Raw genomic sequence first — 26,385 nt, 5'->3', positions numbered from 1 at the left:
TTTCTGAGCAGTTCCTTCAGGTTCATGTGCGGATTACAGGCTATTGACTTCTATGGAAACCACTTTTATTCTGCATATATGTGCACAGGATAAGATCCTGAGCCAATCCTGTCCTGAACCTGATAATGGTAAACCTGACATGAACCGCTGAACAACTTCTGTATCAATTAGCTGTGAAACCTGATTTTCAGTCCGCACCGCACATGTATGAATCAGCTCTAAATCAGTCCAATCCACCCAGCACCATATTCTTTCATTCATTAGGGGGTGCTTGGCCAATAGGGATACTGTACTTTTTTATAATTCTTATATATATATATATATATATATATATAGTGTATAAATCTGGCACTCCTGCATCATCCCAAACTCAAATTGCATTTTTTGTTTGTACTTTACATCTATGTACATTAAAAATGGGACCTCAATAAACTTGAATTGTCTAGGTTCATTTTTTCTGGTGTGCTGACTATCTGAATGAGGTCTTTACTCCTGTCTGTGTTCCTGCTAGTGTGATTTATTCACTCTTTTTCTCCTAGCGACCACTGTTACCAGGACTGAAAGTGAGGTAAAATGCTAAATTAGTGTTCATCAGAACAGTAATAGAGGGGAAATGTTCTAATGGGGGTTCCAGTGATGACTAGTGATGAGCCAAGTGTACCTGGCTTTAGTTCAAGGAACGTTCACCAAATTTTACTGAAATGTGGGTGCTGACTTTGAACGCCACTGAAGTCAATAGGAGCTGAATTTTGGAAATCAATAATGAGTGACTGGGCACTGCATTGCATTGCTGACCTGCTTCTGAAATTGTCCTGACTTCACTTGTTGCATACTTGTTCAACAGGTTAGTGAACTGCAAATTCGTGAAGCCAGCAGATAATCATGACTGCCTAAGACCTAGCATTTTAAGACGACAATTAGCAATTGTAGAATATGTATTTCGCTCATGACAGGTTGGCTGCATTGTTGTCACTGGTAGTTATACCTTGATTGCCCAGCTTCTGTATTACTGTCCCAAGTACAGGGAAACTGGGCCTGGAATACAAGAAACGCTGCCATCTGCAGGTTGGCTCTAGTACATGATCAATTTAACTAACATAGTTTTCACCATACTGGGTGACCCCAGCCAATACCCACTACAGAAAAGATCACCTCAACCCACAATAGTGTGCCACCAAGCTGAGCCAAGCCCACTGAGCCAATATTATTTCACTCATAACCAAAATGTAACACAAGAGGTGCAATATCTCAAAGCTAAAATACTTGTAGAAGGATCCTTATTTCCAAAAGGTGACAGTTACTATCAATTAAACTTGAGAATTACAGGCTGAAAATAAAGCTGATTATCCTTGTGTTACATCTTTGCAAATTAAAGTGTATTTAAACCCAAACTATTTAACCCTTTATATATATATATATATATATATATATATATATACATATAATATTTTGCAGCTTTTAGATGTGGTGGTTGCATGAGTTTTCTTAGTTTTCTTTTTTTAGGCTTTTTTTCCTTTCACTTCACCTGGTATTCCTATGAATAACAGACTTCCTGTACCTGGGTGACTGCACTCATTCCTCCAATGTACCTATAGCAGAAGCAATGGCTGCCACTAGGGCTGGGCTTTAAAAGGGCTGCCTTTATTCATCTCCAATACATAGTGAGATTAGTAATTTACAAAAGGAAGATAACATTTTTTGAAATGTAAGCCTTACTGGCAGGATCAGCAGGTGAAAATATAGGAAAAATATGATGAAAAAAGAAAGCTAATGCACCAAAACTGATAAGCTGCAATAGGTTACATTTTTGTTCTTCAGTTGTCCTTTAAGCCTAATGAAAATTGTGTATTCAGTGTCACCAAGCCATTGAGGGGTGAAAACAAATACCACTTTTCTTATTCAAATCTTTGAATTTATTATAACTTTTGTTGTCTTATTTTTCCTCTACAGAACACAAAACAGCAATTGAATTCAGCTGTACTGGGACATCATAGTGGATATGACCAAGACCTGTTCAAGGATAACTCTTACTCTCCTGTATACTACCTGCCAACTACTTGAACAAAAACATGCAACCCATGATGCCCTCCCTAAAGGAAAACTAACTTTGGTCATGTCATGAGGCCAGGGATAAGTTCCTATTGGACAGCACTGCAGATGGCACCAAAAAAAAAGAAAGAAAGAAAAAAAGCTTTTGAACTGCAACATGGCTTGACTCTGGTCTGCTTTACATAGTAGGTGTGCAGAAGAAAATAGGATTTCAGAGAGAAGTAAAACCCTTCCAGATGGTAAGTCCATTAAAAAAGCTATAATCTATCTATCCATTCAGTTGTATCCGACCCTTGGCGATTACATGTACCGTCACTCGTAAGTGACTTTTTCCATGAATTCTCTTAGCAATTATTTTACAGGGTAGGTTGCCAGGTCATTCCCCAACCCCTACCATGCAGGAGATCCCGCATGGCCAGGGATGAAACTAGGACAATTTAGACAGGAGCCAATTAACCTTTGAGCATGTCTTTGGAGTGTGGGAGGAAACGGAGTATCCAGAGGAAACCCACGCAAGCACAGGGAGAACATGCAAACTCCATGCAGGAGGCATCAGGGTTGGGAATTGAACCCATAACCCATTTACTGTACGGCAGACATGCTAACCACTAAGCCACTGTGCCTCCCGTAGTTAAAATTAATATCTCCTAAATGTGCACTGTTGTGCATTCACTCTTTTTTTAGAGCCAGCGCATGTGCTGTGAAGGACCGGAATACCTGTGCTGTTCCTTCAGTGTACTGTGCCATGGCCCAGGACTCCCACACATGCAGTGACATCATCACGGCTTGGCCAATCAGAGCTCGTGAATTTGGAAAGAAGACCAGGTGAAGATGGATACCTCTGCAGCAGTGACAGCGCGCTGCTGGAGGACTATGCATACTAGCACATTATTACATTACCTTGCAGGGGATTTTTTAATTTTTTTTTATTACCTGCGGTTTACTACCACTTTAACTGATTTATAATATTTAGGACTAAAACATTTACTTTTTTGTATAGTCAGGTATAATGTATTGCTTGTTAATATTTCATATTCACTATTTCCAAGCAGCAAATGTCATTTTAGTCAACTTTTACCAGGCTAACTTTGCTGTAAAAAGCTGAATACAGAGCAGAATAGGTAAAAATTCAAATTACACATGGTGCTGATTGAGCACAGTGATTCACAGCTTTCAGCCCCCGCCCTGTACAGCTCCATGCAAATTTTCAAAGTGAGAATCCTTCTCAAAAGGAAAAGCTACCTTTGTACTTTTTGCTTATAAAATGCACAATGCTCTGCAAAACTGGTATCATGGTTGCACCTTGTAATAGTTAATTAAAACGAACCTTCAGTTCAATACAAGGTTTGCTTATAATGCCTGGGCTCACTCCCCATGTACAAATTGGTAGCTCATACCTGTAACAAGAAAAGTTAGATGTATATGTACCTTACCCCAAAACTCCACCGTATTCAACATCCAGAGTCTGGGTGAAGATGATGCCACACTCCTTCTGACAAAATCCAGGGAACTAGAAAGGAGCCCAGATCTCACAAGAAGACACTTTTAATAGGAACTAGAGTGTCTTCTTTCAAGACTTGGGATACTCATTTTTCCCAGGGAATATTCCCGGAATGACAGTGACATCATGCCCACTGATGCTGAATGGACAAAGTATGAACTAATGATTGTTTACAATGGTAGGGGGCTCAGACATTATAGGGGATCATGCATTGTACTGCGAGAGCCCTAAATTATAAGCAATTGTCTTTATATTATTATAGTTTCCCTATACCTGAAGATATCATACAGTCTGGGCCAATGTCTGCTCTAGTTGTATAGCAAAAAAAAAGAACCCATAATGGATTTTCACAGTAGCCAAAGAACATGAGATTCACACACAGAAATATAAAAAAACTCACATTTTATTACAATAGTTAACCACTTCCTGTCCGGACACTCTTACCCCCTTCCTGTCCAGGGCAATTTTCAGCTTTCAGCGCTATCACACTTTGAATGACAATTGCGCGGTCATGCAAAACTGTACCCATATGAATTTTTTTACCATTTTTTTGAGACCGATAAAGCTTTATTTTGGTGGTATTTATTCACTGCTGGGATTTTTATTTTTTTGCTATGTAAATGAAAAAGTCCAAAAATTTTGAAAAAAAGTGTTTTTCTTATAAAATTTTGCAAATAAATAATCTTTCATCATAAATCTTGGCTGAAATGTATTCCGTTATCTTTTTAGTAAAAAAAAAAAAATAAGCCAAATTAGTTTATAACCAAAAATTATAATTTTTAAACATTTTTTTTACATTTTTATTTTATTTTTTTATATTACTATTTATGTTTGTTTTTTTTTTTTTACATACTGTCACCCTAGCAGTACAGTGTCACCATGGTGACACTGTAATACTTGTGGGGGGTGATGAAGATTTTTTTTTTTTTACAGTGATTGCTTTTATACCCATGTAGGATGTAAAAGCAATCATTTCTCTTTCTCTCTGTCTTGCAGCCATTGAGAACTACTGAGTGAGCTGTGATTGGTCACAGCTTGATCACATGGTACAAGGCTGTTGTGAATAGCCTTGTACCATGTGACCTCTGTGATCATTCACAGATTTCACACGTAGTAAGCAATGATGTCACAAGTGACATCTTGCTTACTACTTTGCATGTGATCACTGATTGGCCTATCAGTGATCACATGATCGTGACCTCGTACAGAGGTCCCGTCCGACGATCGGTGTTTCACTGTGTCCGGAGGACACAGCGGGCACCGAATCGTGGTGCTCCGCACTCCCAGGGAACGTGCACAGCTAGAAATGGCGGGTGCCGTTTATGAACGGCAACCCGCCCCTGGAGTGCCACTGTCCTGCCGTTTGTAAACAGCAGGTGGATGGCAAGCGGTTAAAAAACATAAATAAAACCAACAATATATAACCCTGTTAAGGTTCTATTTTATGTCACTGATTTCCCAGGTGGCATTACAAAGCATCCAACACTGGAATGTGATTTTCAAGTAGAGTAGATAAATGGGAAACAAAGTATGAGAAGCCCTCTACATGTTTCGTGACAAAGTCGATTCATCAGGAGAAGTGCGCCTGTGGATTCTCTACAATAAATTATAAATAGAAATTAACCACAAAAATGATCCACAGATATTATAAAAGTTACAAACCATATGTTAAAATAATGGATGGAGCTAGCTTACCTAAAATGTGAAGGGTGAAGCCCAGGCGGGACCCCGACCTCTATTGCAAGGTACAACTTTTAATAAAGTCATAATTCCAAACACTGTAATATATACCATTAAATGTTTCTGTGAGGTGGATTTACTAAAGGCAAATAGACTGTGCATTTTGCAAGTATAGTTGCACTCATTTTCCCCAGAGCTTAGTAAATGTGATAAAGTTTTACTTTATAAAGAATACCAAATCAGGTGCAATAAAAGTAAAAAAAAACCAGCATTTTGCTTGCACGTGATTGGATGATGGAAATTAGCAGAGCTTTACCTCATGTACTAAGCGCTGGGGAAAATGCAAAGTGCACAGTCTATTTGCCTTTAGTAAATCCATGTGTCATAATGTGAAGCCATCAATGGCAGCTTGCATGCTTTTCTTAGGAAATGTTTTGGTTGTGGTATTAGGCCACTTCTGCCAATAGCTTTCAATTAAAAAAACAAACATTTATATCCCTACTCATTCCCAACAAGCACATATTGGTTATTAATACATACCAGCTAATTAAAAATGTGGATCTTTCAGTGACTTTAAAGGGCCTATGTTTTGCATTTTCTTCCAGAAAAAGTGTGTATACATTTGTTCTGTGTGAATATGAATGAACATTTGCTCATTAGTTTTTGGGATTTTACACACAATGTATAAAGCTGTGGCTTTACAAATATCAGGGCCCCTTTGATTCCTCCTGTATTGAATTTTATTGTAACTGTACTGTCTGCCCTCATGTTGTAACTCTCTGAAATGTTGGCACTATATATAGTAAATCCTGTATAATAATAATATTAATCAGGTTTTACATGACTGTGTCATATATGGGCCAGTTCTTGAAATAGATTTGGACCCTGGATGATGCCTGAGCAAAGATGGCTTCCGGAGAAAAAAAAGTCAGATGAAGACTTTGTCAGGGGGTCTGTGTGAGAGGTAATAAATGCCTGGAAGTGTTACACTTACACATTACTTAGCATGCATGAACTTATCCTGTAAAAACTACACAGCACTGTGGTAGTTCATTGAGCCTTCCTGTCAGTAGTATCTGCTTGCACGTACAGGATGAACGAGCAAGTAGATATACTGACAGGTCAAGGGGAGACCTGCATAGCCCCAGCTATCTGCTGATTGCTGATACAATGCTTTAGAGGCTCCATAAATGTGCCTCAAAAATGTGCATTTGTTATTTTTTGTTAAAGTTGAAGTTGAACTTAACCTTGAATCCACTACCCATTCTTAACAAACCCAACACTATATCTGAATTTGATTGGTCAGACGCATGCTCAAACATCGGTGGAGTGGATGGAAGTCCATTCAAACACAATAACAGGTTGTTCCCCAATGGTATGGCAATTCAGACTCTACTTGTAGGGGGTCTAGATTGACACAATTGTAATTCTTCTCTCACACAATAGTTCCATCACTGTCTGGAATTGAAAAAAAAGTTTGACCCAACCTGACCAATATGAAATTCAGCTTAATATGAACCTTTAAAAATGCATGAAAAGGTACAAAAAAGACTTAATTAAACCATGATTCATAATATAGAATTACCCTAAGAATTCCTCTTGTAAACACTGTGATCAGTATATTTCTAGTTTAAACATAATGAAAACACTTTTTAAACACTTCTGATTGAGCATTGCTTGTCAAGCCTGGCTTAAATAAAGAATGATAGAATCACCTATAGAATTCAGATGCAGTTTTCAACATGCCTTTGATGGAAAAGCGCAATTTATGGCTGAGATCCCTCTTGCTGAACATGAGTGTGGTCTGTCTGGTACACACAAGGAATTGGCTTGAATTAGCCAGGAATGTAAAGGTTAGAGAGAGGGCACAGTTTGAAGTTTGCAGCACATGAATTGTTGCCTCCGGGAGATCATCTTTAGGAACAAATGTGATTTTGCAGAATCTTTTTTATATCCTCTAGAAGAGAAGTTTGTCTCTTTCTTTATCATTTAGTCCCATCCACTGTTTTGGTTATTTGAGGTCAACACCACCCAAAATAGATATTTGGGCTTTGCAAGTTTTCTGCAGAGCTGAATCATGTCTCTCAGGGATTCCAGTGAAGTGATATCCCTAGAAAAAATATCCAGTTCCGCTTATCTTCTGTGTCATGTGCTCCTGATTGATTCTCTAGGATATAGACAACATACAATTATGGAATCCAGCTGTAGTTGAGTGACACCTTCATCATGCCCTTGAGGAAGGGGACAAAGACAAGCTACTGTGTGGAATTGCTGCCACTGCAGTCTCTAGGAGATGTAAGAAGCAACAGGAGGGTGGTGATTTAACCGAACAGTAACGTTAAATATTCTCCCTACCTCTCTAAGTAGTAGCCACCTATCAAAATACTTACCATCGGCCCTACTCTTGAGTTCTATGCATGTAGCCTGCTGAGTGTGCCCTGAAAGACGCATGGTTTTGCAAGGAAAAAGTCTTGCCAAGTCAGCTCTTATTGGGCATTAGTGCAGCTTTCCCTTATATTCATTCCTATGGTTATAAGCTCACACCCATCAACACTAATTTAACTAATGACTGATAGATTTGGCTGTGTAAGTTTAGTGACATTTATTCCAACTGGAGTTGTCCATTAGAATAAGACTCTGCTCAGATGTTAACATAAAGCTATGCAGTGTTTTTGGGGTGGATAAATAATGATTAACAGAAGGAATGAAATGCTTATCTTTCAGTGCAGCTTCAGGTTCTCTTCAGTGTTGAACACATGTCTGAGGACCTGCACATTTTGTCTTGATAAACAGGAGAATCAACCAACCCAAATTCTGATCCTTTTCTTCAGCAGAGATCATATGACCAAGTGTCTAGGTTTTCAGACCTGTGGCCAGCACTTAAACAAACACTTCCACTTTGCCCGTGCCAATGTCAAAGTATCTGTGCAAAGTCTCCCAACCCATTGATATTCACCTCCTTGGTGCTTTCCCAAAACTCCTTTCTCTGTCATAGCTTTTACCAAAATACTCAAAGTTGAGTGGTGTCAGAGCCTAGAGGAAGTGAAGATGTAACCCCCCCATCATGTGACAGCACTCCATTGTGGGAGGCAGGCACATACTCCGCTATACCAAGAAACACAGAGTACTTTTGTGATACAGGATTGCTGAAGAGGTAAGTATGAGTGGCTCAGGTGGGCAAAATGATAGTGCCATGAAGTCAGTGAAGGAACCCAGAATATCATATGGTAAGTATCCAGTTTCTTTCTATTAATCCTTCCCATGAACACTATTAGTACAACGTTATGTTAACATTTAAGTTTAGGTCCACTTTTATTGTCTCTTTAAAAACCTGAAATTGTAATGCAGCTTCTCTTTGAAGCCCATTAGTTTGCCACTTTACTTCTGAAACTGTCACTATCATTTTGCAAGCAATACCGAATGATAGACTTTCACGTTTCTTCCTTCCTTTTTCTGGTGTGCACAAAATTACTTCATCTTCTGCTTAAAAAAATGACTTGCTTTTCATATTACTTGAGATTTTTTTCATGCTATTCCTCAACTAAAGCCAAACAAATAGTCTTAATTAGAGAGGATAGCTTAAAGATGCTTGGCCAGCAAACAAACCCCACAGCATGATGGGAAGAAGAAGTCATTTTGTTATGAGAAGGCCATAAAAAGGGAAATCAGAATAATTCTGATGGTTTGCAGGCCCTCGACATTTGATGCTTCCTCATCTCCTGAGACTAAATAACTGCAAATCATTGGCCTCCCCTTTAAAAAAACACCTTAGGTTTTAATTGCGTGTTTACATTTCACCATGCAGACTTAGTATAATACGGTATAATGTAGTACACCACCCAATCGGCAAAGTAAGAAAGATTTGCATCCATTTATCTACAATGTAATGTATTTTGTGCAAATGGACATGGCCTTATAATTTGCCAGACCTCTTCTCTGTGTGGTCTTTAGAATATATGACTGTTAAAATACTACCTGTTTAAGAAAAAAAAGAGTGTTTGTACCCTTTGAGTTATTGAGATTCCTTTATATTGTTTAAAGATGAACTCCGGGCAGATATAAAAGACAAAAGTGAAAGCAGCTCTGTAATCATTAATACATTACAATACATTAATAATATATGTTTTTAATGCAAACAGTGTTAGTGCCCAAATTTGATTTAGTATCAGCCTCTTGCAAAACCTGTACGGTGGGGCTGAAGTGTGGGTGGCAAGAAGTCAGCACAACCCCATGCTGCTTCTCCTTTTACTGTCCATTCACAGACTGGGCTTGACCTGGGTTCAGAGGAAGTGGGTTAATTGATGATGGGCTTCAGGCTGAAGACATCTAGTGGTGGAAGAATGGTGCTGTAGGGGAAATATCTGGATTTATGGTGAATAATGGGGCAAACACTCAGCTTTAAATTTTTTTTTAGTGCAATCAGAATACATACATAAATTTGATTTGGAATCTGCCTTTCTCAGTCTACTATACTGTGTATACATCAGAGCTCAAAGAAGGGGAAGGAGAAGCAGCACAAGATCCACTTAGCTGTGCTGCAGTACAAGGAGCATTCTGATAGGAGAAGACAGGTTTGAGATATGAGGAGAGAGTAAAGATTGACAGAGAGGTAAGCTTATCAGGGAGCTGCTTCTTCTTTCACTCTTCATTCATTTATTTGTAATGCATACTCCAGATTGGCACAATGTAAGTATGAATTACTCATGCCTAATGGGCCTCTGGTTTTATGCGAGCGGCTGTCTAACTGCACACTGACCACAGGGCTCACTTGCTCTGCACCACTGCCATTCATAGAATGCCTTGTATTTTTTCAGTGAATTCAAGGTATTCTCTGACCAAATGAGGTGGATAGGAGGGGTGATGATGTCATGATCTCCAACTTGTCCAAAAATCACAATCCTTTCTCGGAATGGTGTCCTTTCCTGGAATTCAGCTTTAAGTAATAGTGAATACAGCAGAGAAAAAACATATCCAGTAAAAAAAAATTTAAAAAATCAAATTTCATAAATTTAGGCCAAAATGTATTCTGCTACTTTGCTAAAAAAAAATCTCAATACATGTAAATTAATTGGTTTACGTGAAAGTTATATCATCTACAAATGGCGGTATATATACACTGGAATTTTTATTTTTTTTATACTGGTAATGGCGGCAATCAGCTACTTATAGCAGGACTGCAGAGGGCATTCTGACACTGGGGGGGAACTTACTAACTGCCACTGACATCCCAATGACTCTAATACAGTGATCAGTGCTAATACAAAGCACTGACACTGTACTAATGACACTGGGCAGGAAGGGGTTAACATCTGGGGCGATCAAAGAGTTAACTGTATGCTGTTTTACTAAGTGTGCTGTGTGTGTTTTACTAGGGAAACATACTGCTTTGTATTTCTCTGCTGTGCAGAAAAATACACAGCAGCATGTTACTGCTGGCAGGAGAGAGATCTATGTTGTTTACAACACATCTGTTGCCACCAATGGCGGCGTGGGTAGGGTGGTACGCGTGCCCTCTACCCCGGTAATGCAAAATCACATATACATACGTGATTTTGCGCAGCCCTGCCACCCTGTAGCAGTAGTTCTGCTATGGGGCGGTAGGGAAGCGGTTAATTGGAAGAAGACAGAAGCACAACTTTATTAAAGCTATATAGTTTGCCCTTATAATGCAACATTTCCAGCAGCAATAACATTTGGCAGCTACAAGTATTCTATAAGCACTTCATAAATATGAACTTAGCCTGAATTACTAACCTTACCTTGAGCTCTGGATTGGCATTAGACTACCGGAGGAATGGGAAAAATAATGCCATAGGCTTGTTGGTCAGTGGGAGTAATAAAATTATATCTTTGGTGACAGTGGGAGGAATAGTGCCCCATCATTGGTGACAGTGGAAGGAATAGCGTCCCTTCATTGCTGTCAGTGGGAGTAATACTACCCCATAATCGGTGTCAGTGGGAGAATTAGTTCCCCATCTGTGGTTTCAGTGTGAGGAATAGTGCCCCATTATTAGTGTCAGTGGGAGAATAAGTTCCAATTTCTGGTATCAGTGGGGGGTATAGTACCCCATTGTTGGTGTCAGTGGATGGAATTGTGTCTCACATCAGTGGATGGAATAGTGCCCCAATGACCAGATGATAGCAAGTAGAGGACAACATTTGGCCCACGTGCTGCAGTTTGGAGACCCCTGCTTTAGGTAAATGATACTGTACATGCCTTATCACCTACTTAAATAGTCTCATTGCTGCAGCGATTTTTGAAAATCATTTTTTTTAAATCCATAATTCTTAGAGGACTTGCCATTATAGACATGTACATCTTACTGTTCTGTGCTCCATTCTCACACACAGAACAATGTTGCTCTCTTATGCTTTTAGAACCTGGCTATGCTCTAAACTACAGATAAGCTTTTTTGGACTGATTTTTGATTGGTTGTTATGGGTTTATTCATGCATATCTCCTGATTTTATCAGCCAAGAGGGGACAGACTCAACAAAGTGGTTGTATTTTTATTCATACATAGTTACATCTGGAGCAGATCTTTTGTGGACCAAACATGGAATTAAAATGTTCCAAGCATTTTAACTCTTATGAAGGGCCAGCCATACCATACACTGTTATGGTTTGATGTCAGTACTAACTCATTCAGTGCCTTCTCATATCTCCTTGATTTGGATGAGTGAAATTACGTTTTCCCTGCAATTTTGGGAAAAATTGGGAGATTTCTGTAATATTGGCAAAACTGGAGTTGTTTTTTGGTGGGTTTTAAGTGAGTTTTTTAAATAGCTGCAGAGGCTTCTTTTAATTACACTGAAAAAAAAACTACTAAAATATTCTTTTAAACAAAAATGTCTGCGTTGCTATAAATAAATACAAATACTATATCAAAAAGAAAAGCAATTAGATTCACATCATTTGAATAATAACATGTATTTCAGGGAGTACAGAAGAATCATAGCTCCTTGAGACACTTCTAGCTATTTTTCAAACACAGTGAATATAGTTGGGTTATTTTTCTGTTTAAATACATTTTATTGAACAGGATTTATATAATCCAAGTACAAAAGTGTATGTAGCCCTCTCCTGGATGGCCTGTGATGATGCTAAATGTAGTTCTTTTTGGCTCCTCTGTAACCATTGGAGCAGCTTTTGATTTCTTTTGGCTTTTGTGGGTTTCACAGGCTGCAGGTTTGATTGCTCTAGCTGCCTTCTGGAGATTTCTGGAACATAGAAAGTTGAGCATGGCAAATGTGCAGCGTGAATATTTATTGTGCTGCACCCAATCCCTGGGGAGGTATACCCAATAGGTGGCTGAAGAGCACATATTAGTTCTGAGGCTTGAAGCAGCTCCGATCTAGCCTTGGGTCTAAACCTGCAGGTGGAGTCCATAGCCTAAGGGGGCTCTACCCCTCCAGGCAGATAAGTTGGAGTTGCTGCATGTTCATCAAGGTCCCAGCTGTGGCATAGCTGGGAGACCTGCTTCTAAGATCCCTTTTTGCCTTTGGAGATAATCACAGGATCCCTGGTCTGGAGAGCTCACTGAAAAGTGCCTGGTGGATACTAGAAGGAGGCATCCGGTGATCCTGTGGCATTGTGAGTACTGACCTGAGCTCAGGTTCCAAGTGGCTGTGTGCTGTTCCTGTTGTGTAGAAAAGCCAGGGGTATACCTGACCAATAAAGCTTTTTAAAAAAGACTCATTTCTGCCATCTGTACTTGTTCCTGCATAAAGGCTGTTCAGGGAGGCTTAGCAAAGTAGAATGTCCTCCTGTGAATATTCAGTAAATGTGGAGTATCCTATATCACCCTACACCCCATCCAAGTTCTTCAGCAATAAAAATACATCCCCTAGACTGGTAACACTACATTTAGATAAACTTAATTCACGTAAGGGATCACATTTTGACCTAGGGTACAAACAACAAATGTATTGTAAGTACATTAAGATGTTGCACATGCCGAAAGTATATGTAACCCCAATTACAACATAAATGGTTAGCATTTCTTTCAGAGGGGGGCTCTATGTATTCCAGATACCTCCGGAGGTCTAGCTAGAGTTGATGTAAAACACCCCAAAAACTTTGAATGCTATAGTGGGCAGGTCCCTACCAATGGAGTAGTCCTCAGGCCTTTTCCAAGGCAGGAAAGACGTGTAAAGGATTTCTTTTTGATAAGGTATTTGTATTCAGAGGTGTATTTTTTGGTAATGTGGTTCCATAGTTTGCTACTATTTTGCACACTTAGGGGTTGATTTCCTAAAACAGGTACACTCAGAATCTAGTGCAGCTGTGCATGGTAGCCAACCAGCCTCTAACTTCAGCTTGTATAAGCTTTGACAATAGAAGCTGGAAAGTGATTGGTTTCTGTGCAGAGCTCCACCAGTTTTTGCACTCTCTAGTTTTAGCAAATAACCCCCTTAGTGTGTGTTCTCTTGTTTTGTTTTGAATTAAAATTGATCTGTACTCTTGTACCAATAATAATGACAGCTCATTAGCCTCATTACTTTGCTTTTTTCAGTAAATACAGGACAAAAACCAAGGGGAAAAAGGATAGTAAAAACCCAAAGTTCTGCTTTAAAGTGTAAATTCTGGGTTCTCCAATTAGAATAATGGTTACAACACCATCAATTGGCTTTGTAGCAACCAGAACTGCTGGCAAATGGTGATAGTGAAAACAAAACTCAAAGAAAACTTCAGGTCACAGCCTGGCAACACTAAGCTGCTACCTTGCAATTAGCAACAACATTGTAAGTTGGCCGTCGAGCTGCTTACAGGCAGTCCCCGAGTTACGATCAACTCGTAACTACCCTTAGGAAAGGAAATTCACTCCTGTAAAAGTTATCATGGGAAAAAGGTGTCTCCTCTGAAGTTTTCTCACCAATCCTTGTTTCCACAACAACTCAAAATTTTCAAAATCCAATTGTCACAGGGACCGAAAGTGAGGTGAAAACTTCTGAACTAGGGCACAGATAGCAAAAAAACTTTACAGGGGTGTTAACCCTTCCCTATGCTATCCAAATTTTATATATATATATATATATATATATATATATATATATACAGGTGTACCTCGGTTTATGAATTTAATGCGTTCTCTGGGACGTTTCGTATTGCACAGAATTCGTAAACCGAAACACGGTTTCCCATAGGAATGCATTGAAAACCAATTAATCCATTCTGGAGGTCAGAAAAAAGTTTAAAAAAAAGTCGTTGTCACTATAGGTCAGTGCTGGATTTTAAATGTAATTACCGGCTTTTTGTTTCTTCACTATAGCTCAGAGAATTAGCTGTCACTTTCCCCTCCAGCTAAAAGAAAGAAAGTTTCCTTTTAGTTTATTTCCCCGAGTTAAAAGAAACAATGTTTCCTTTTAGTTTGCTTCCCGAGATAAAAGAAACAAAGTATCCTTTAGCTCCGAAAGTGACAGCTAATTCTGTGAGCTATATTGAAGAAAAAAAAAGCCGGCAATTGCATTAAAAATCGGGACCGACATACACTTCATATTGCAAAACAAATTCATAAAAAATTCATAAACTGAGGCATTATTTTTAATGGATTTTCATTCGTAAATCGAAAATTACGTTAACCAAGGTGTTCTTGAACCGAGGTACACCTGTGTGTATATATATATATATATATTTATATATGTACAGTTGTGTTCCAAATAATAGCAGTCAGACATCACTAACCTGATCAATCACTGTTTTTGGTAGAAATTATATTTCTACATGGCAAATAATTTACTAGCAGGTTTAGTAGAGTAATAGAAATCCAACAGACCCAACAGTCATGACATGCATGCTGCTGATTCTGTGTAATTGAATCACTAATTGAAAGGGGCATGTTCAAAATAATAGCAGTGTGGAGTTCTATTACTGAGGTCATTCATTCTTTGAAAAACAGGTGGCAATTATTGCCCTTATTTAAGGAAGGAAGGCAGCAAATGTTGTACATGCTGGTTACAGTGCATTTCTCTCTGAAATTCTGAGGAAAATGGGTCGTTCCAGACATTGTTCAGAAGAACAGCGTACCTTGATTGGAGAGGGATAAACATATAAAGAAGTGCAGAAAATGATAGGCTGCCCAGCTAAAATGATCGCAAATGCTTTAAAATGGCAACCAAAACCTGAAAGACATGGAAGAAAGCAAAAAACTACCATTCGAATGGATAGAAGAATAGCCAAAATGGTAAGGACTCAGCCAACAATCAGCTCCAGGAAAATCAAAGAAGGTCTAAAGTTACCTATGAGTACTGTTACAATTAGAAGACGCCTATGTGAAGCCAAGCTATCTGCAAGAAGCCCCCGCAAAGTCCCAGCAAAGATGTGCTGAAGAGGTTACAATTTGCCAAAGAGCACATTGACTGGCCTAAAGAGAAATGGCGCAACATTTTGTGGACTGATGAAAGTAAGATTGTTCTTTTTGGGTCTAGTGGCCGGAGACAGTTTGTCAGACGACCCCCAAACACTGAATGCAAGCCACAGTACACTGTGAAGACAGTGAAGCATGGTTGTGCAAGCATCATGATATGGGGATGTTTCTCATACTACGGTGTTGGGCCTATTTATCACATACCAGGGATCATGGATCAGTTTGAATACATCAGAATACTTGAAGAGGTCATGCTGCCTTATGCTGAAGAGGAAATGCCCTTGAAATGGGTGTTCCAACAAGACAACGACCCCAAACACACCAGTAAACGTGCAACATCTTGGTTCCAGACCAACAAGATTGATGTTATGGAGTGGCCAGCCCAATCCCCGGATCTTAATCCAATAGAAAACTTGTGGGGTGACATCAAAAATGCAGTTTCTGAGGCAAAACCAAGAAATAGAGAAGAACTGTGGAATGTAGTCCAATCATCCTGGGCTGGAATACCTGTTCACAGGTGCCAGAAGTTGGTTGACTCCATGCAACACAGATGTACAGCAGTTCTCAGAAACAGTGCTTATACAACTAAATATTAATTAAGTGATTCAAAGGAAAGCAAAATCTTCAAATATTTTTCAGTTTATATAGTGAATGTTTGAGTTTGTAAAGAAGAATACAAACACTGCTATTTTTTTGAACAGTCTAATATTCACTTTTCTTCAATTTTTTTAGAGGAACAACACAAATTTGATATATTTTTCTTCATGTTTTGATTTGGAATAGAATGTGTAGGGTTCCCAAAGCATTTGTGTGTATGGAAATAAAAGCTATTAGAAGGATTCTGAGCTGTATTCACTTTCTTCAACACACTGCTATTATTTTGAACACAGCTGTATATATATATATATATATATATATATATATGAAATTATTTTTTTGGGCTGGAGCTACACTTAAAAAAATTTACCTGTTCCAACTTACATACAAATTCAACTTAACAAACTTACAGACCCTATCATGTTCGTAACCCAGAGACCACCTGTGTTAGGTCTGGGTAGGCCTTCTGTAGACCTGATCAGCAGTTCACAGGCTAGCCAAAGGCATATGAACAGCAGGCTGACAAGCTGCTTCTAAGAGCAAGACAGTAGCATAGCATTGTCAACCTTAATTTATATATAGAACTTTTTTCCCCTTTGTTTTCATAGTGGTCACATAACTGTTTAGAGCTTTATCCCTGGAATTTGAGGACTGGGAGCAGAGACTCCTTGGGACAGTTGGCAGCTTCAATCTTGCTGTAGGCAGGGGCAGACTGACCATTTGGAAACTCGGGCACTACCCGAGGGCCCAGGGTCGGTAGGGGGCCCCATGAGATGTCCCTGGTAGTTTTTTCATAGGCTTTTTTGAGTTTGGACAAGGACACAGGGGGTCCATGATCCCCTATTGCCCGGGGGCCCCATAAGTTGTCAGTCCACCCCTGGCTGTAGGCGCACAAACAGGCATGAAGTAATCCTCTGGACACTCCTTGCCTACACTATATGGCAAAATGTGACTTGTATTGACTTTGTGGGGGACGTGTCAACAATAGTCTGACTATGGGACTTACAGGTACGCCAGACATTGGCACAGTTATTGGCTAACGGACGTTAATGAAGATGTAAGCTTTTGGGATTACTTAGGCTATATGGAAATGTATAAGGCTTTATGGAGGAATTGAAGGCATCCTGAAAGCTTGCATCTTCAGGTTAGGTTCACACTGAAGTGGTGCACATTTCTGCAGTTTTCAAGTATGATTCAAGGTGCAGCTTGAATAGCAATGCGTTTTTCCTGCAAATTTCATACATCTTGCGATTTTGGATTAATTCCCTTGGGGGTCTCTCTCTCTCCTTTTCTCTCTCGCTCTGGAAAACAGCCTGGTTATTATTATTATTATACAGGATTTATATAGCATACACAGTTTGCTTTACAATATAAAGGAAGACAATAAAGCAACAACACAGTTCAATACAAGAGGGTTAGGAGGGCCCTGCTCCTAAGAGGGAGGGGCTGGTAGTACAAAAGGTATTAACTGTGGGGGATGAACTGATAGGAGGAATAGAAGCTGAAGGCAGGATAGGCTTCTCTGAAGAGATAGGTTTTCAGAGATCGCCTAAAAGTGGGCAGAGTAGGCGATAGTCTGATAGATTGGGGTAGAGAGTTCCAGAGGATGGGGGAGGTTCTGGAGAAGTCCTGGAGATGAGCATTAAAGGAGGAGATAAGGGAGCTAGAGAGCAGGAGGTTGTGCCAGGAGCGGAGAGGATGGTTTGGGTGATATTTGGAGACAAGTTTGGTGATGTAATTTGGGGCAGAGTTATAAATGGTTTTATATGTTATTGTTAATGTTTTGAATTTTAGTCGTTGGGCAATGGGAAACCAGTGGAGGGATTGGCAAAGAGGGATGGCAGATATGGAAAGGTTAGTAAGGTGGATGAGTCTGGCAGCAGCATTCATGATACACTGAAGAGGGGATAGCCTGCGATGAGGTAGGCCAATGAGGAGGAAGTTACAATAGTCAAGGCGAGAGATAACAAGGGAGTGAATAAGTTGCTTAGTAGTTTCAGAGGTTAAGAACAAGCGTATCTTGGAGATGTTATGGAGGTGACGTCTACAAGATTTAGACAGTGATTGGATTTTGGACTGAAAGGACAGATGGGAGTCTAGGATTACACATAGTACCCTGGCATGAGGGGAGGGACTGATGGTTGTATTATTGATCTTGATAGAGAAGTCAGGGGAGGGGGCACGGGCTGGAGGGAATAGTATGAGCTCAGTTTTGGAAAGATTGAGTTTGAGGAAGTGGAGTGACATCCATGCTGATGTGTCACTTAGTAGGTTAGTAATGCAAGAGGAGACTGAATGGGTGAGGTGAGGAGTAGAAAGATAGATTTGTGTGTCATCAGCATAGAGATGGTACTTAAAGCCATGGGAGTTTATCAAGTGACCAAGGGAGGAGGTGTAGATGGAGCAGAGAAGGGGTCCAAGGACAGAACCTTGAGGGACCCCTACAGAAAAAGGAAGTGGAGAGGAGGAGACAGAGTTATAGGTAACTCTGAAGGAGCGCTGCTATAGCTAGGAAAAGAACCAGGAGAGAGCAGAGTCTCGGAGGCCAAGAGAGTGGAGTTTTTTGAGGTGGAGGGGATGGTCAACAGTAGCAAAAGCCGCAGAGAGGTCAAGTAGTAAGAGTTTGGAGTAGTGGCCTTTGGTTTTAGCAATTAGTAGATCATTAGTGAGTTTTAGTAGGGCAGTTTCAGTGGAGTGTAATGAGTGAAAGCCAGACTGTAAAGGGTCAAGAAGGTTGGTTTCAATGAGGTGGGAGCTCAGGCGATTGTAGACTAAGCGTTCTAAGAGTTTAGAGGTAAATGGCAGCAGGGAGATTGGTCTTAAGTTGTTCAGGTTGGTGGGGTCCAGCGAGGGCGTTTGAAGTATGGGAGTGATGTGTGCATGCTTTAGAGGGGTGGGGAAGGTACCATTAGAGAGGGAGAGATTGAAGATGTGAGTGAGGGAACATAGGACAGAAGAAGAGGGTGACTGTAGTAGTTGAGAGGGGGCAGGTGGTGAGAAGGGCTTCTGAGAAAACTTTAGTGACCTCTTCAGTAGTAGCAAGGGCAAAAGAGGAAAGTGTAAAGGGAGGTTTAGTATAAAGTATGCTAAGTGGGATAGATGTCTGTGCAGTGGAAATGCCCCTATGAATTGCATCAATCTTGTTTTTGAAATGATTTGTAATCTCGTAAGCAGTGAGTGAGTTACTGGGTGGAGGTGGAGAGAGTTAAAAGTAGAGAAGAGATGACGAGGACTGGATGACAAGGTATTAATAAGAGTGACAAAGTAGGCTTGTTTGGCAGCATAGAGGGAGGAATTGTATGTTAAGAAAGCAGATTTATACAGGGTGAATGCTTGGTGAGATTTGGTTTTTACGCCACATTCGCTCCAGGGCACGACTATGTCGTTTTAGATTTCTGGTGTCGTCAGTCTGCCATGGTTGTAATGGTCGGGGCCTGATACTTCCTGTAGTTAGAGGAGCAAGTGAGTCTAGTATGGATGAAAACGAACTGTTGTAGAAAGCAGTAGCCAGGGCAGGACAGGACAGGGGTGAGATTCTGTCATAGAGACGGTCAGTTGCAGAGTGGAAAGGAGCAGGGTTTAAATTGTGAAAGTTTCTGCGGGTAATTGTTTGCTGCTTGGAGGGATAGGTGTTTTAAGACGAGGAGACTGTGAAGGTGATGAGATTGTGATCAGAGAGAGGAAAGGGGGTGTTTGTGAGGTTGTAGGGAGTGCAAAGAAGGAAGAAAACAAGGTCTAATGTATTCCCATCAGAGTGAGTGGAGGAATGTGTCCATTGTGTCAAGGCAAAAGAAGAGGTTAGGTTGAAGAGTTGGGATGTAGCCAGGTTGTTCACATTAATGGGGATGTTAAAAACTCCAAGAATGATAGTGGGTATTTCAGAGCAGAGAAAGTAGGGTAGCCAGGCAGAGAAATCATCAAGAAAGCGGGACCCCGGTCCAGGAGGCTGGTAGATCACTGCAATCCTTAGAGAAATGGGTGAAAACAGCCGAATGTAGTGAATTTTGAAAGAAGAGAAGGATAGAGAGGGAGGGTAATGGAGGACTTAAAAGGTACTCTGTGGGGATAGAAGCAAACCAACTCCACCTCCTTTCTGACCACTGGGTCTGGGTGAGTGAGTCCAGAGAAAGCCTCCATAGGAAAGTGCTGTGGGAGAAGCAGAATCTGCTGCTTGAAGCCAGGTTTCTGTAATTGCTAGTATGTTAAGGGAGTGGGAGACAAAAAGGTCATGGACAGAGCAGGCATTCCAGAGTGCACATGAAAAAGGAGGTATGGTTTTTAGGAGCACAGGGATTGAGATTAAATTGAGTGGAATGTGGCTATTCCCAGAGAAAGGAGGGTGCCTGGTGTGGGGGTGAGATACTGGAGGACCAGGGTTTGGGGAGATATCCCCAGGGGTTAGGAGAAGAAGAAGGGTGAGGAAAGTAAGGTGGAAGCGGAATGTATATGAGTGCACATGCCTTCCTGTCCTGGTGTTTGGGTCAGCAGGTGAGTAAAGTATTAACAGGAGGTGATGAGAGCAGTAGTAGGGAGATGGTAGAAGTGAAGGTGATATGTATAAGCTTTGGGGTGGAGCAGAGAGGTAAATAAATTAGATTTTGAGAGCAGAGGATAGTAACATGAAAAGGAGAGTAGAGAAGGCATATTAAAGGGTACATGGAGTGGGAATAAGACTTATAGGAGATGTTTCCCAGGGTGTTTGCTTGCAGTCCATCCAGCGTCCAGTAGAGTTCTTTGTTGTTACACACAGAAGACTTGGCAAAAGCACACTAGAATCGCATCTGGTATGAACAGATAAGAATTTCTAATGCAATTCACATTGAAATCTATGGACTTCAGAATCGGATCACACCACTCCAAAAACGCACACAACCCTTTGTCAAAATGCACTGCGTGTGGACTGCATAGATGTGAACTACCTCCATAGGAATTCATTTTATTTCCCATGTCATCCGATTCACTGCAGTCTAAAACGCATCCAAAACCGCATCACTGTGAACTAGGGCTTAATAACGTAAGTTAGACAACAAAGAGTATCACTTAAACGCCAAACATTCTGCATTAATCCATGGCTAATAGAGTGCAATACTCTACATGTTGGCAGGTGTAGTTGTTCTTCACCCAGCAGATGGTGCCTTGCCACTCAAAAATGAAGTTAAGAACAAAGGAGAAGATGACTCCATGCAGCCTCTGTAGGTGTCACAGGAGAGACAGCTGTCCGATTGGATGCTGCACTTCCAGTGACCTTCCACGGCCATTTTGGATGAGGGTAGTGGTAATAAATAGCAGTGTCCTACTGGAATTTTTAAAGTGGATAGTATAGGGAGAGGAATCTCATCTGGCAGGGACAGAATATTAGAAACATGGAAAGTTCCAGTGCGAGTAAGTCCAGAGTAAGTAGACACCGCTGTATGCTGTAGTCAGCATCAACCTCCAGTGCCACTGCTACCATTCACTTCAGCCCATCCCGGTAATACCCACTCAGTCTGCAATGTGTCTACTGTGCCTGGGGATACTCCGCTGTACAATTGCATGAGTTTGCAACCTCCCAGCAGCAGCCAGCCAGCTATACTGCTCTGCCACTTCTATGCCTTAAGGACAGTGATAGCGTTCAGCTGGAACCTGCAGTGTGCATGAGTGGAGTGATCACTCTACCCGTTAATGAAAGTTAGTGACCCTGTTCTTGACTGTTACAGCAACTGGTATTGAGCATTACTGAGCCTGCTGCTGAGCATTACTGAACCTGTTGCTGGGTGCTCACTTATGTGCTCTGAAAGTATTGGACTCCATTTACACTAGTGCAATTTCAGATACGACTTCAGTCACACAGAATCACATGAGAGTGGAAATCACATTATTTTCAGTGGTGCCCATTCATATCAATGCGACTCAGCACAGTGCGATTTTGGAAAAGGTTCCTGAACTACTTGGTGCGATGCCAGTGCAATTTTGGCCCCACAGAATATGCAGACCTTGTCGAAGCTGCATTTAAGTTGCACTACATAATCGTACTGAAAATTGAATCAGATTGCAGCAGTGTGAACCTAGCCCTAATGGTGGAATTGCAATCAACTAAAATGAATACTGTGAATCTCCTTTGGAGTATTCTATTTCTTCATGCATGGTACCATTGCACTGGCCCCACTTACATACTTTTCCTTAGTAACGTAATAGATTGGTCTGCAATGCAGAGATTTTCTGACAAGTTGGAAAGTCTTTGTTAGCGCTAGCAAGCAGCATTCCATGGGGTAGTCATAAATTATTATTATTATTATTACTACGAGTTTATATAGCGCCAAAGGGTTTGCTCAGCGCTGTACAATAGGGGGGACAATACATGGCACAGTACAACAACAACAAACAACGTACGAGGGGTAAGAGGGCCCTACTCTTACAAGCTTACAATCTAGGAGGGAGGGGGTAAAGGTACAGTAGGAAGTGGCTGAGGGGGATGAAGTGGTGGGAGGAATGAGGGAGGATGGCCGTTAGGTGAGGGTGGGGTAGGCTTCCCTGAAGAGATGGGTTTTGAGGGAGCGCCTGAATGTGAATAGGGAAGGCGACAGTCTGATGGATTGGGGCAGTGAGTTCCAGAGGATGGGGGAGGACCTGGAGAAGTCCTGCAGTCGTGCATGAGAGGAGGAGACCAGGGAGCAGGATAGAAGGAGGTCCTGTGAGGAGCGAAGGGTACAGGTAGGGTGGTACTTGGTGATCAGGTTGGTGAGGTAGTCAGGGGCAGTGTTGTGAACGGCTTTGTAGGTCAGGGTTAGGAGTTTAAATTTGATGCGTTGGGCAATCGGGAGCCAGTGGAGGGAGAGGCAGAGCGGGGTGGCAGAGGTGGAGCGGGTGGTGAGGTGGATGAGTCTGGCAGCTGAGTTCAGGATGGTCTGGAGCGGGGAGGACCTGCACTTGGGTAGGCCAGTGAGGAGGGAGTTGCAGTAGTCAAGGCGTGAGATGATGAGGGAGTGTACTAGAAGTTTGGTGGTGTCTGGGGTGAGGAAGGAGCGTATCTTGGCAATGTTGCGAAGATGGAGCCTGCATGTGTTTGTGAGTGATTTGACATGCGGTTGGTGCAGACCTCACCTAAGTTTTACATCCGACCATCAAAACACAGAAGGGATACAGCCAGTCCAGCTTTAACATTCTACTCCATCTTTACAATGCATAGTAGTATTTTAAAGAAAATTCCTATTATGCAGTAGCTAGGTTCCAGTTCCCAGCATGCTGTGCTTCACAATCAAAGTGCACCAACAGCTGGGAGAGGACTGGTCTCGTGCCCTGTAAGACCTGAACACAAGGTGGAAGCCATTTTTCTTCACATTATTCTAGGATGATTAGTCATTACGTACAATTTACTTATTACTTACACATGGTGTTTTATAGTAAACATGTTAATTGAAGAAATTTTTTCTTTTTCGGACATTTCCGCCTTTTGGAAAACAGATTCTGAGAAAAAAATAAATACCATCCAGAATTAGATGGTGAAATTGCTTACTGTTTTTAATGATAATAAGGCTGTTGAGGTTATGCCATATGTCTTATGTGTGCCGCTAGCAGGAGGTTGTAAAGTGATACTATGCATGTATATAATTATACTGTATTATAAGTATGGAACTTGTATGTCCTTATGAAGAATATACCGTAGTCTATTTATTTTTAAGGATGAGGACAGTGATTTCTACTAAATTGGTTTAACCACAAATCTTCCATTTGTCCGGCTCAATTTTAATCATTGAGTTGCTTAGGTGAAATTTACCTGAATAAGGGCCTTATCACATTTTTGCAATCCCTTGTGGTGTATTAGCCCATGTTACATCACTTGTTGACTTGCGCTGTGTTAAGGCAGCACATCCATTATGAACAGGCTGTCAAGGCAATATAACAGGTCAAAAATCACCTTTTTTTAGCATTGCAGCACACCACAATGCACGTAGTGTGCTGTAGTGCACTATACCCTGAGCTCCACTGTACAGTGCGTTGGGATGACTTACAATTAATGGTACGTAATGCCTCAAGCATGGAGCAGGTGCAGTGTGGTTACATACATATTTTACTATGGATTGCTGCAATGCACAAATATAAAGCTGGCCAAACACTGGTGGATTTTCAAATAAACATTTGAACGAAAAATGTCCTCAGTACATTTGATAATGCAAACATAGACTTTACAAATGTCATTCAAAAGTACTTTTTGTTTTCTTTAAACATTCAAATTTGGTATGAATGAAATTTCTTGAACAAAAAACGCATATACTGTTTCATTGTTTTCAAGAAAAGGTTTCATCCTGCTCCTTGAAGTTTTCTCTTCACTATAGATGAAAGCAATTATTGATTTGAACCCACTAATAATTAGAAAATCAAACAAAATTTTACTAGTGTATGGCCAGCTTAAGTATGGTTGACTTTTTTCTTTATTTGGAAGTTGTTTTTTTGGTGATGTATTAAGAGTAGTTTATTTTATTTTGTATTTTTTTTGTTTTCCCACCTTTTTTTGTGTAATTGCTGTTATTTGTATGCCGTCACTTTATATTTTACAGTTTTACTTATTTTAGTTTTCTATGTTTTTTTAAAAAAACTCAGGCTAATGAAGGGTTGTTTTTTCACACCAGAACAGGTCCAGAACATGAAATGAGCTTCCATAACCCTCAAAGGCCATTCAAATCCCATCACACTTTTGCCTACCCTATTAATTCCAATGCATTTAATCAAATTGTTGCATTTATTTTTTTTAAATCTACTGATTTTTGCCATAACTTAGGAACATGAAAAGTCACTTTACTCTTTCCTAATTATTATGTGTTATCATAGGATGAATACAGTATGTTTAACTGTAATTATCATATGGAACATGAAAACATAAAAACATTAAATTATGACAGCAGAAAAAGACAAGGTCATCCATTGAGTCTGATGCTTTTTTACATACATGTTTTCTATTTTTGTTCATTTATTTGTCTCAGTATAGATCTATGTTTACCTCAATCTTGTTTAAATTCACTTACTCTTGCCTGACTCATTACCTTTCTTTCTTGAATTTACTCATTACTCTTGCCTGACTCAAAGTCTGTTCCAAGCACTAACCATTCTATTGGTAAAATAATACTTTTTGAAATGCTCCCTTGTAAATATATGTTATAACATGATCTAATATGCTTTCATCATTTTTGTATACCATTGCAAGTGATATACTGTATGTATGTTATTGTTCTTTAAAATCCAACTCAACTCCAGGCTTGGGATTCCCCTTCCTGAAGCTACAGAATACTATCAGGAGATGGTCAGAGACTGTAGATGTGCTGCAGTGGTGGTTTTAGATTGTAAACATGCTTGAGGCATTCTCCAAACTCATCTTTAACCTGAATTCCATATTATTTCATCCCAATGATCTGTGGGCAGGTCATTCCTCATCCCCCAGCCCATGTGAGCTGCAAGGAGGGGGGTGACCAGACCCGCAGTTCATTGGACTATAAAAAAAGTGTTTTCAGTTTTTGCGGATGCCCAAGCTCTTCTCTAACTAGAGACCTGGAGCATTTTACATGAGACTGCTAATGATACCCGTCATTACAGTCTCTTTTACAAATCAGTAATCCTACTGGGGGGAGTCCTTAGGCCACACAACATGTACCCACGGGCTGCAGTTTGGTTACCAGGTTGTTAGGGTGTGACAAGGTGTCACTGGAAATCTCACCAACATGGCACAGACAGTAATGAAAACCTTACGTGTGTTCCAACCTTTCTCACCTCTGTTTTAAACTGAAAAAACTTCTGTGGCTGGGCTTTAACAATATCCCACTTATTTATTAAATCAAAGCCCCATAAAGCAATGTTTGCTTTATACGTTTTATTCAATCACAAGACTTTTCATTTTCCTTTGAAGCTATGCTACAATTCACAAAGTCCCTTTGATATCATTCGCCAGTGCGCCGTCTTTCAAAATTATACAAATATTAAAAACAACAACAATTGAAAAAATGAAAGTCTTTCATAAACACAATCTGACATACAGTACTTGAAACAATGTATTGCCATGAAGGATTAAAGAAAACCAGATATCAAGGTGAGTGGGAGGAAAGTAAATATTTGCAGGAAATGTAACGCTTTTATCTCTCCTCACTTTTATTTAGCCACACATAGTTCTATCTGACTTTACAGCAATCAATACAGTGTATTGACAGATATATGAATTGTTGACAT

General features: G+C 40.3%; 1 long non-coding RNA gene across 2 annotated transcripts in view; it reads left to right on the top strand.

Moving 5' to 3' along the window:
* Positions 1-26,385, top strand: part of LOC149460577 (uncharacterized) — a 650,812-nt gene that overhangs the window by 372,832 nt on the left and 251,595 nt on the right. For both annotated transcript variants that reach the window (XR_016313045.1, XR_016313046.1), the window contains one exon: positions 1,951-2,288. This is a non-coding gene — a long non-coding RNA (uncharacterized LOC149460577). The remainder of the gene's footprint in view (positions 1-1,950; positions 2,289-26,385) is intronic.

Source organism: Staurois parvus, unplaced genomic scaffold (assembly GCF_062004578.1).
Source record: "Staurois parvus isolate SC_StPar_1 unplaced genomic scaffold, SC_StPar_1.0 ptg000225l, whole genome shotgun sequence".
Lineage (NCBI taxonomy): Eukaryota > Metazoa > Chordata > Amphibia > Anura > Ranidae > Staurois > Staurois parvus.
The sequence above is the reverse complement of the archived record's forward strand: the minus strand, read 5'-3'. Positions and strand labels throughout refer to the sequence as shown.